General features: G+C 37.3%; 1 long non-coding RNA gene across 1 annotated transcript in view; it reads left to right on the forward strand.

Annotated features, from left to right (window-relative positions):
* LOC118250830 (uncharacterized) overlaps positions 1–11,425 on the forward strand; it is a 180,541-nt gene extending 169,116 nt beyond the window's left edge. Inside the window, exons 3-5 of the long non-coding RNA XR_004779570.1 lie at positions 10,404–10,465; positions 10,573–10,652; positions 10,775–11,425. This is a non-coding gene — a long non-coding RNA (uncharacterized LOC118250830). The remainder of the gene's footprint in view (positions 1–10,403; positions 10,466–10,572; positions 10,653–10,774) is intronic.
* Positions 11,426–12,348: the final 923 nt, after the last annotated feature.

The following is a 12,348-nucleotide window of genomic DNA, read 5'->3' on the forward strand; positions in this document are numbered from 1 at the left end:
TGCCTGGTTTTAGTCGTCATTCAGCTGCTCAAAGGACAAGTGTCCTTCTCCCCTGCTTACAGAGAAGGGAGAACCCTAAGTATCTGGGATGTCAGATGGAGAAATCACCTTCCTGCAGACCTTTTTATGCCACTGTACCAGTGTGAAAGAGGTGTTTCCAGAGCAGACATGCAACACCACCTCTTAATCTCTCTCTTCTGTGGCTCTACAAACATAGGCTCGCTCCTACATTACAACTCTCACTACATACTACTTTAGAAAGAGCTTGGAGACTCATACGTGTCTGTGTCTCAACAAGACCTTTGTAAAACGTTAGACTCAGAAATCAGCAGGAGTAACCTGCACAGATAGCAGGGGCGGGTACTAGATTTGTGCCTCGATTCAGTCCAGTAGACACATTTCTTAGAAAATCACAGGCAATCTGCCACCAACAAGACTGAACATTGTTTGCACCCTGTGTTGTTAGCTACGCGCTCTCAGGACCTCTCCAGAATGGAGATGCAATGTACTGTAATGCATGGCCAAGGGGAGGCCTCCTTCTGGTACTGGATGGGAGTCATAGGGATAAAGTGAGACAAAGAAGGGATAGGCAAGGGTTATGGGCTGTCTTACTGGCTGTCAGACAGGGCATCAGTTCCCTTCTCCTGCATAGCCAAAGCATGGATTCATCACTGTACTAATTATGATTTTGTGGAAAGCCCTGTTATACTTTGGTAATCATCGTCATAACAAATGCATGGAACCAAATTCAAATTCACCATTCAGCTTTTCTTGTTCTTTTATGGAAGAAGCAGATGTTCCTTGCTGCTCAATGATAGGGCATTCTTAGCTAAAAGATTGCAAATATCCTCATTAATATAGTGCATTAGGAGGTGTCTCACCTGCGCTAAGATGGCCTCCACCAGCACTGATAGAACTGTAAGCCAAAGGATGATGCCAGGATTCAAAACAAACAAACAAAAATAAAAATAAAATAAATAAAATAAATAAAATAAAATTAAATTAAATTAAATTAAAATAAAATAAAATAAAATAGTAGATTACTTCACATTGTTATAAATAGGCATGAATTTATCTGCATTATGGTCAGTCAGTAGCCATGATGATTGATCCTGCACTCTAACCAAGTCAGTGGGTCAGCTCTGGCATGAGAGAGTAACATCAACCCATAACTGACCAGCTTGACACAAATGCTGTGCCTTTAGCACAGCGCAGTGACACATCTCCAAATGCTTCCCTGGCACCACAAAAGAGCAGGTGTTCCCATTCTTTGGCAAAAAAACATGTCCCATGAAAACTCCTGTCTGGTGTCATCTGTCTTGCAACTTTACCAATACCAGAACCTGAATGAAAAATATATTTGTTTTTAAAAACAAAGGTTAACATAACAGCTTGAATTTCATGCAGATATGGTAACATGGTATGATAGCAAAGACAACGTTAAATATTCATCAGACAGCTGAAGTCACTAGTGTAGATCATCAGTTGGAGACAGATTACAAGATATGTTATTATCTTCTGTAAATAAACAGGATTTAATGCTGAAACGCTGACATCTGTTAAACATGAAGTAATTCTGTCCTTGTGGTTCACATTTATGTGAACATTACATAAACGGTCTTAAAAACAACAAAACAAGTCTTGGCAAAGCTATGCTAAGAAATTCCCATAGGTGAAACAGACCACCAGGATCTATCTCCATTATTGTCTTTTAGTTTATGTTTGATTTCAGATAAAATAGCATTTTATCAAAACAAACAAGCAAACAAATCACACGAATGCTGATTTGAATTTTATAGCCTATCTAATCAGCATTCTAAGCTTTTTAAGAGACTAAAAAAAAAAAGAATCTCTCCTTCTTAAAGTGTGTTTTTAATTGTTGAATAATTTAGCTCCTAGATAAAACTATTAATCAAACTCTGAGTCAGCATTTCCATTTTATGAACTCCACAAAGATAACTCTGTGATAGCCTGAAAGTCAGTAAACTTCATCATCTCTTCATCAGTGAATTCTCTGCAACTCTGAAGTGCCAGTCATCCCAGAGATTCATTTAATACATCTCTTCACACATTCACTGTCTGCTTCTAATGTTCCTAACATCTGCTGTCAACAAAGAAAAAATAAAGGGAAATGGGTTTTGATTTGCATCCTTTTATAATAAGGTATTCCAGGCGCATATTGTCACTAGTCCTGTTACTGATGGCATTTGGAAGTATGCCTTTATCAATCATTTCTTTTTGTTCACTTTATTTGGATATTTTCTCCTTTTTTTTTTTTTTTTTTAATGGTAAAGTTCTCTGTGTTTCTTGAAGGTAGTAACTAAGACAATTTAGGTGAAGATAAAAACCAGAGTGTTGCTTCTTGGAAAGTGATTGTAAAAAGGGATGCTTCGGGTCAGGGAAAAGAAGGAACTACATGGGGAGGCATTTATTATCTAAGCCAAGGAATCAGATGATTTTCAGTTTAGATAGTGACTGGTGGAAAAATCAAAGCAACAGTACTAATCCTGCACTTTTGTTGCAGGCCCTTCCATCTGAGCACACAGAGGGAAAGCAAGCCCTATATAAGGGAGCAGCACAGTCAGGCTGCTTGGCCGGGGCAGGCGAGCTGGAGACTAGGGTCCCCCAGGAGGAGCTGGGAGGCTGTACCAGCAGGTCAGGGTCAGGACCCCGACTGGGGCAGTGCTCAGGATCAGCCTCAGCCCAGCATTCAAGACAGCTGCAGTGAGTCAGGTCGCTGGTCCAGCCAAGAAGTCAAGTCAGCAGGTTGGGAGTGGGGTCAGCGCAGCTGGGGTGTGGTGGAGGTGGGCAGCATGGGGAGGAGGCAAGCTCTTGGTCCCACCTTCTTCATGGCAATCAGCAAAATAAGAAAGAAAAAAAAGTGAATACAAAAAATAAACGTAGAAAAAAGAGTAAGATAACAAAGGTACAATACTAACTTGCACGATAAGCATCGCTCACAGCTCTCACTTTTTTTTTTTTTTTTCTGAGCACCAAAATAAAACCACAGTGCAATATGGTTGGTTTTTTTTTTTTTTTTTGGTCATTGTTTTTAAAGGAGCTTCTCCCAAGCAGTGAAGTGTCAGAAGAAGTAAGAAAGTACTCATCTGAAGCTTTAGTGGAGTTATATGATTATATATAGTATATTTTGACTTCTCAGTGAGTTTGCATGGAAGCTCAGTGAAAGTAATGGTCCTATTGAAATTCTTCCCATGAAGCTGACTGCCTGTCCCCAGAATCTGAAAGGTGGTTTTCCTGTCCCATAACATACGTCCCATTAAATATCTTACCCTACTCTGAGTCCAAGGGCTAACAAAATCCTCATGCTTCTTCAGTAAGGGGAAAAAAAAATAATATGTATTTAGATTACTGAAATAGGTATAGCAGTACAGACATATAAACCCACATGAGTCCATCATTTGAAAAAGGAGTTAGAATAACTGGTTTCCAAGATTTTTGGAAGCTTTAGAATTGATTTTATATGACATTTGTCACGTAGTTTTGATTTCTTATAATGTATGCAAGTTTTTTTCTATTGTCACTTGGTTATCATGATTTGTCCATTCAGTTATGAAGTATTCGGTGTCATTTATGTCTTTTCAAGTTCATTCTCCATGTCTGTAAATTATAATCCTTTATTAGGGTTGGCAATGAGCTGGAATTTCACTAATGACTTCAAAAATGATCTGTCTATACTTACAACCTCTTCACATCAGTGCCAAATTTGGAAAATTAATTCTTCTTTACACCAGCTGTCTGTGCCAGAAGACAGTTGAATAAACGATAGTGCAGGGAGAAGAGAGCAGAGAACAGAAAAGTGGAGAATTGGGATTGAAATTAATTTGATTGTCAGTCTGGGAAAGGAGTACTTTTATGATTCTTGCCTACTCCATGCCAAGAATTATTAAATAAAGATAATTCCAATGAAAGGTCTTAAACCCAGACAAAAACCAGAAGTACCCAACACTGATTATTGCCTAAGACTAACTCCAACAGGAAATGGAGATTTAAGACCACATTTTCTCAAAGCATATTTTCTTCTAGATTGAGCTGAAAGTGCAGGACATCAGCTGGAGCCCATGAAAAATTACACCTCTAATAAAAAGATGACAGGACGATGCTTCCCAGGAGTGGGAAAGATGAGTTTAAACACTTAGTCCTAGCTCTACACTGACATGTTTTGTAACAGCAGGTCAGACAGCACTCTTTACAGTGCAACTCTCAAACAGAAGTCAAGGCTCCTTCCTCCTGACTGACAATAAAATATGCCCTGACATATTTAGATTTACTTTTTTTCTTTTCCATTTCATTCTGTACTTCTCTATGCAGTCAACCAAATTCATGTAACCTTTCCTCTCAAGAATAATTTTTCAGTTTTTCAACTTTAGTGATGAAAACCACAAACACAGATGATGACATGATGAGTGTCATTGTAAGGAGAGTAGACTTTGCATGCAAGCTTACCGTTGGTGCTCAAGCAATGCACAAAAACAGCTAGATAGAATAATTACTCATTTCATATCAGGCTTGATATTAATTACTTCCTGATTTGAAGTTATGGATTCTCGTCTCTAAAACAATACAAAATCTTAGCTATATCTCATAGTTATTACACTGTTTGTCTTTCACTGGCAAAGTTCTTAGTTGTTATTCTAAGAACTTTGGATACAGTGCTGCACATTTAGTTGATTAGAAATTCTGATTTACAGGCAGAACAACAACAACAACAATAAAATAAAGGAAGATATGCCGAAGTCTAGCTTTTCAGCCTCCTTTTTTTAATTTATTTTTATTTTCCTTCTCCATCCCTCCCTCCCATATCAGATATGCTTGATGAGCAAGCTTTCGGGGTCCAGGAAAAATTTTCTTTATGAACTGTACATGGATTTCATACCTTCTATTCTTGTGTATTTTGTTTTGGTTTGTTTGTTTGTTTTTCCTAACTGGTCACTATGGAAGGCTTCCAAACATGCTATAGTAATTCATGATGGCATATTGTATAGTCCCATTCTTTATTATCCTAAACATATGGCCAGTAAAGAATTAATCAGTCTAATAGAAATATTTACTGTTATTCCAGGTTACAGTAATCAGACAGTCCAGTCCTCATCACTTTAGAATTTCCTGATCCTTTCATTGTGAAGTCTGATCTTTTCAGTTAATTTTACCCCAAGGAAGGTTTTGGGAATAAGCATAAAAGCATCACAGACTAATCCCTGCAGATTATCAATCTTTAGTCTTTTGCATAAGAGCATCACAGACAAATCCCTGCAGATTGTCAATCTTTAGTCTTTTCTGAATTAAGTTTATTTTTAAAAATATCTGAAATATTTTAATGTTGGTTTGGTAGACATACTTTTTCAGTATCTGTTTCTATCAATTTAATGAGAGGATTATAATTTTCAGGCTTGAATATTCAAAGCTAGCCTCATAAATGGATCTAAGAAGTTCAGATTCAGATTCAAAGCAAAATGAAACAATTTGGAGGAAAATTTTAGCCAAGCATCTCTTGTTGACTACACATTTGGTGACTTGATGTTTGTTTGTTTGTTTTTAAGTCCTATTGTTTTATGAACTTAATTTCTGAGTTTTTTAAATAGACCTATGGATGTGCATTGCACACTTACAAGTACATGTTACTGCCTCTAGTTTATAACTAGCTGACAGAATTGTAAAAAAATTTGGGACAGAAATAAGAGACAAACCCCATGACACAAAGGACAGAAACACAGAGGGAAAAAAAAAAAAAGTAACTGAAAAACAAACAAAAAAAAGAATTTAATACTTCATTATTTTATGAATGACAATCCTGAAGATAGTCCACTGCAAAAACTTACAGGAGGTCTTTGGGCTGTTTTTAAGATTTAGAATAAATTTTGTTTAGTAGTTATTTTACCGCACTTCAGAGGTGAAGTCCTGTAAGTGTGGATAAATGGCTATATTTATGCAAATATAGTTAGATTCAAATTTCAGAAAAACAATGGAACTAATTTTTAGTATTAATGCATTTTGTATGCATAATAGACCTTTATAGACTGTAAAAGTCATCAGCCATTTAGACACGGATTTTGCTCAATGAAGTCGAAGAAATGGGTTAACGTGCAACATGACAGGATCAGTTTCGGAACATTAGTTTATAATCCACATAGCAATTATTTAAGTATTTAGGTGGATTTAATAAGTCAAATAGCCCTGAAAATCTTCACAGAATGTGGTCCATGTTCGAACCGAGTTGAAGCCTTACGACTGCCATCACGGAGCGCTCCCTTCCCCTTTTCCTCAAATCCTAATAGAATTTGACCAGAGCAGGTTTTAGAAGAACCATACAGACAGGTTTCCTTGTGGGCTAGCAAACTACTTTGAAGCTGTTTCAACAGAAGACCATATGACAATTTAAGCTCCCTTATAAACTAGAAAATATGTATTAACCACTTTGTCTTGTTGTAATTACTCTAGTCATATTGCACTACATCTTTCTCTTGCAAGCATCTGCATCATAAACCACCCTAAAGAAACCAAGTAGAACATGATATATTATTCAAACAGTTAAAAGGAGCCTCTAGCCCAGAGACACTTCTCTTTGGTCTTTGCAATCCTCTGCACAACAAAATTGGATGCAGCAGATGAGCTAATGAGATGGAAGTAACACTGTTAATGACCACAGATGAATGAAATGAGACTCTGATTGTGATTACATGTTCCTGCAGCTGCTTTATAAGTTAGGTTGGGCTCCACTTTCTTTTTAGTGGGAGGAAAAACTGTGTATTATCTACAGCTGCTATTTCACCGGGTATGGTTGTATTGGGTTTATGTGGTAAGGGTTTGGTAGCGGGGGGGCTGCAGGGGTGGCTTCTGTGAGCAGAGCCCAGCAGTTGCCCTGTGTTAGAACAGAGCCAGCTCCAAAAGGGACCTGCTGCTGGCCAGAGCTGAGTGCGTGACATGTGGTGTGCTTCTGATAGAGCACATTGGAGAAAGGGGGTGTGGGGGAACAGCTGTGGAACAGCAGCTTAGAGAGAGGGGTGAGAAATTGTAAAGAAAGAACTAGGCTTGCAGAAACCAAGGTCAGTGGAGAAGGAGGTGCTGTCGGTGCCCAAGCAGAAGTTCTGCTGTGGCCTGTGGAGCACCTGGTGGAGCAGGCTGTTCCCCTGCAGCCCATGGGTCCCACATGGAGCAGATCTCCATGCTGCAGCCCGTGGAGGAGTCCCTGTTGGAGCAGATGGATGTGGCCTGGAGGAGGCTGCGGCCCATGGAGAGCCCCTGAAGGAGCAGGCCCCAGGCTGGAGCTGCAGCGTGTGGAGGAGCCCATGTGGAGTGGGGGCAGAGAGTGACCATGAAGGAACGGCAGAGACAGTGTTAGGGTCCGGCCGCAGCCCCAGTTCCCCTGCTCTGCTCAGGGGGAGGATGTAGAAGATAGTGTCTGGGTCAGAGATATTTTGAGTTTGCTTTTTGTTTCTTACTGCTTGAATCTGTTAGGCAGTAAATTATATTAATCTCCCTATGCTGAGTCTGCAGGGCCCGTGTATGTAATTGGTGAGCAGTCTTCCTTTCCATATCTTAACCCTTGAGCCCTTTTCTACCATCTTTTCTTCCCCTCTCCCTTTAAGAAGGGATAGAGGGAGCAGTTGTGGTGGCGTTGAGCTGCTCATTGGGGTGAAGTCACCAGAATGCTAGAAATTTGGTATGTAACACTTCCCTAAATGAATTGAATTCTTCACTGATGTTTCTGCTACCATTCCAGAATTTACTCTGTTTCTACTGATACCTTGTCTGTCTGTCTCCTGTTGTTGTTTTTTTTTCTTGTAACTGAAGTACTTCTCTTTCTATTGCTGTACTGTTTGCTCTTTCTGCATAACTTGCCTTGGTAACTGTAATAGCTCTCCATTCCTGTAGTGTTTCCTTCAAGTCATGCTTTCAGTAGGCTTTGCTTCTGCTCTCTCTCTCAAACAAAGAGAAAAAAACAACTCTTGGAATGTGTTTCTTTTTCTTTTGCGTGCCTTAAAGGAAGGAATATAGGCTTTCCAATGGCTTTTGTTTTCCCAAGTTGTTTATAAAAACTTTTGCTAAAGGCAGATAAACTTGTAAATTTGACATTTCTAACTTTACCTCTCTCTTTTGCATCTATTTCTTTTAGATACTTGTCATAACTTCAGTGCTAGTGGTTACTGGTTGAAACAAAGGTCTTGTTCACCTTGTATTTACTAAATTTGTCCTTACTCCAAATAGGTTTTGTTGTAGCACTGTGGCATGAAAGTACTTTCACCATATACTCTAGCTCTTGAAATGTCCCTTATGTTCAAACTTCTTAAAAACTTCCTCTTGACAGAAATCACTTTGGAACGCAGGAAATCTATGTAAAAAGTCTCAGAAAGGAACAGGAACACATCCTTTATGATGGTAGTCTTCTATATGTACCAAGTAAACTGGGTTACATCTTGGAAGTAAACCTTTTTCTGTAATCTTGGTTTGTAGGCTCTGTAAGACGTGAGGTTCCTCTGTCCTATGCTAGTCCGTTAACTGTTGTTCCCAGTCTAGGTCTTCACTGAATATGACAGCAGAAGAGAACTCAATGTCGGAATGTTTATCATAATCTCTTTGAGGTTGAAGAGTCATATAATCTCTGGGGGGAGGGTGCAACAAGCAAAAAATAAAACTGGTTGATGGCACTTGGAAGTCTATAGAAGGAAAAAGATGACTTTCAACATGTTCTGAATTTGTAAATTCTTTCCTCCATTTACCTTAATAATTCTGTTTGCCCTTACTGGAACCTTACTGTCTCTGTGGACTGTAGGGGCTTTGGTCTGATCCCATTTGCTAGGTTTCCTGTTCTTAAAACTGCTGAAGATCAGTCTAGCAGGGTCTGATGTACATATCCAAATGTGTTTGGGATAAAACTGTTTTCAAGCACTGATTAAATATATCCATACAATAAGTGATGAGTGCTTTATGACTGGTGTTAAATTTGCCCCAAACTGACACTAGTCACTGTTACATACTTGTTTGGTGTTTTGAAGTAACCAGTGTGCACTTGCAAAATTACTCTTACCTTCAAAAGAATGAATCTTCAATTATGAAGTTTTTCATGTTAGCAATGGGCAAACTGAGATACTGTTTATCACTAGTCATTTAAAAAAAAAAAAAGTGTAGCCACTTTCAGTTATTGTTTGCTATTTGATAAAGTAGCTACTCAGCAGTTGAGGTTCTTAAAGTTTAATTACCTCCATGAAGCTTTGTTATCAATTCTATGGCTTTTATGCAAGACTGTAAATGTTAATTTCTTCTACCACAGGCAAGTAATTACTGTGCTACTGAGTTCAATCTTTTCTCTACCAAAGATTTAAACCATCCCGGAAGTTTACGTGTGACTGCTTGGAAGCCAGAAGTATATATGAGGAAAAAAGAAGCAGTGTATAATGTTTTATACTCCACCTACTAGTTCCTTTAAGTCGTCATCTTACAGTTTTTTCCTTCCATTGTGTTTTGAGGATAGTGAAAAAGAAAGTAATATCCTGAAATTTATGTTTATTTCTTCTTTCTATCACTTTTAGCTAAGACAGTTAACAACTGCATGAAACTTTACTCTGCTCAATAGTAATGAGCTACATTTTTGTGTTCACCAACAAGAGTTAATGAAACTGGTTAATTCATTTTTGACTTAGTGTTGATTGTGAATGTCAATTAGCTTCCTCATCTGCAACAACTTTACACTATTATGGATGTTTAAAATTAATTAATCTTAAAGACAAAAGTAAAAATAATTTCCAAAATATTGTAGAAGGCATTGACCTTTCAATTTCCCTTTTCATAAAACTAACATACAGAAGGATTTCCTAGCTGGCCAACACAATGCTTCATGAAATGTATTAGAAGTCTTGTGTCCAGCCCAACATGAACATCATAAAAGGTATGTGGCAGGGGAGCAAGGAAGCTGTTCCTGAAAGAGTGAAATCTACCTTTCTCTGGAGAAGTATACAGTTTTATGACTAGCAATGTCCAAATGGCCCATTTACGTAGATTGCTTTGTGTCTTTATGGAATAGCTAATACCTTGTTGGTGAGTAGGGCTGCTACATGCTCCCCAGCACAATTAGTATCTATATACTGTTGTATTTTTTTTAACTTGCTAATAGATATGCCTCTGTGAATTGAGAAGGAAGAATGCATTTTGACTCTTTCCTCAGCATAATTTTCTATTCCTTTCTTGAATACCTTGCTTTCTCAAACAGAATTGCGTATTCTTTGAATCTATCAGTAAATCACTTCACAGAAGTTCTCTATAACTATCTCTTTACCCTCTTTATGACTATCTTTTCAATTTAAAATTCTTAGAGAAAAAAGTCTGAAGTTTTTATGTACCCCATGACAATGCAAACACGTCTAAATGAATTTAAATTCTTTTGCTTCTAGGAACTAAGAAGTCTACACAGCACTGAAGAACTTTTCTTAAAGAAAGATTGAAGAGCTCCAAGGTAAAATGCAACATGGCTTTCAATAGAAATATATATAAAAACACTCTAAAGCATTTTCTCTTTTATTGAATCTTAATATGACAAAGAAAATTACATATTTTTTAAAGGCAATGGAGAGCACCATGAGCATGTCATGGACTTAGTATGATCCAAGAGCTTACTTGCTGTCATTCTTCGCTTCTGTACAGTAAGTAGTTATCTGTTGGTCCTTTCCCTAATTTGTTAAACCCTCTATGCTTTTACGAAAAGCTGTTTCTGACAAACAAAATCAAAGCTTGGCATTCACTAATTTCTTTTTTTTTTTGAAAGATAAAAACCCGCAACCGATTGTTGGATCGATGCTTCTTTGAAACTTGAAGGATGGCAGAGGTTCTAAAAAATTCTAAATCTTAATACGTTTTTATCAGTATCCTCGATCAGTGATATTTTTTTCTTCAGGTTCATTTCATGTTCTATCATCAGCAATAACACAGGAATTTAATATATATTTCTGAACCAGACATCACCTCTTACTTTCAGAAACTAGAAAAAAACTAATGTCACTAGCAGTTGCCATCCTCACAGTGGCAAACACAGAGGGGCAGGGCCAATCTTCTTTGTTTCCTAGCTGTTTGCAATATAATACATTTAGCTTTTTGTCTAAAACTGGAGAGAAAGGGGAAAAAAAAAGCCATGAAGGGGTGCCATATATTTCTTCTTAGGTGATGTGTGAATTTGGGACCTGAGAATGTCATTGCTCATTAGGTAATTAAGATGTGGAACATATCACTGAGAGTATTTATGTTGGTAACCGCTTACTAAACAAATGTGTAACTTCATCTTGTCTTATTTGCATGTCCAAGTGGAAAAATAAGGGAATCTGCATCTTGTTTTGTTGTTTCAAATTGTTAATAAATAGTACTCATTAGTTAGGATAATGCAGCTAGAAACAACAGTAGCATTTGGTTCTTATCAAAGTTATTTTATCTGTTAATAAACATCCTTACAGAAGCAATTACTCACTTCCTTAGGGGAGAATGCTGTTACGAAAATAAATTCCATTTTAAAATGTTTGCTTATGCATTTTTGTAAGATGCTTTGTGTTAATTCACTTTGGTGCTAAGATTACATATTTTACATTCTGCAAGTTAACACTAAACTATTCAAAAGTTCAAATACAGTGTAAAAACCCATATCATGCATACGATAAAGTTTGTTGGTTCTAAATCACTAAATCTATAATCAATTTTTTACTCTAAGCTATACAGTCATTCATCTCCTGTACAACATCTTGATAGAAGTTCAAGAACAGTATGGGATTTTTTGCAGACAGAGGAAAACATTTGTGTTGTTGTTAGTGGACATCTTTAAGGTGGTTGGTACTATTAAAGTCCAAATTGCTACTGTGGAGGAGCAGTCACTGAAGAGAAAATTTTAAGGTTTTAATTTATCACCCTTAATCATCTTTCTGACTAAAGGTAATCAGATTGCTGCAAGCAGTCTTGTCCTAAATCTTAATTCATATTAAATGGTCTGTCATGCATGCCCAGTGTCCTCTGCACAGACTTTCAACTTCTGCTACCTTGACATTAAGAAAAGTCACTAATACAAATAACACGGCTATGGAGAAATTAATAGTCTGAAAAGGATATATTTCTCCAAAATTAAATACACAAACTCTAGATTTCACTGTTACAGTATAATGTATTGAGGGGGGACAAAGCAGGTGAAAAATGTCCTTTGCTCTTACTATTTTGTATACAGTTTTGGTGTTTCTGATTTGCTTTTATAACTAGAGTCGCACTATATTGGTGGAAATTAGATGCAGTTGAGCCTAATTAGATTAACAGGTTTAAATAGGCTGATTTAGAAAAAAGACTTTTCATTGTTTATAGTCAAAGCAA

Source organism: Cygnus atratus, chromosome 5, assembly GCF_013377495.2.
Source record: "Cygnus atratus isolate AKBS03 ecotype Queensland, Australia chromosome 5, CAtr_DNAZoo_HiC_assembly, whole genome shotgun sequence".
NCBI lineage: Eukaryota > Metazoa > Chordata > Aves > Anseriformes > Anatidae > Cygnus > Cygnus atratus.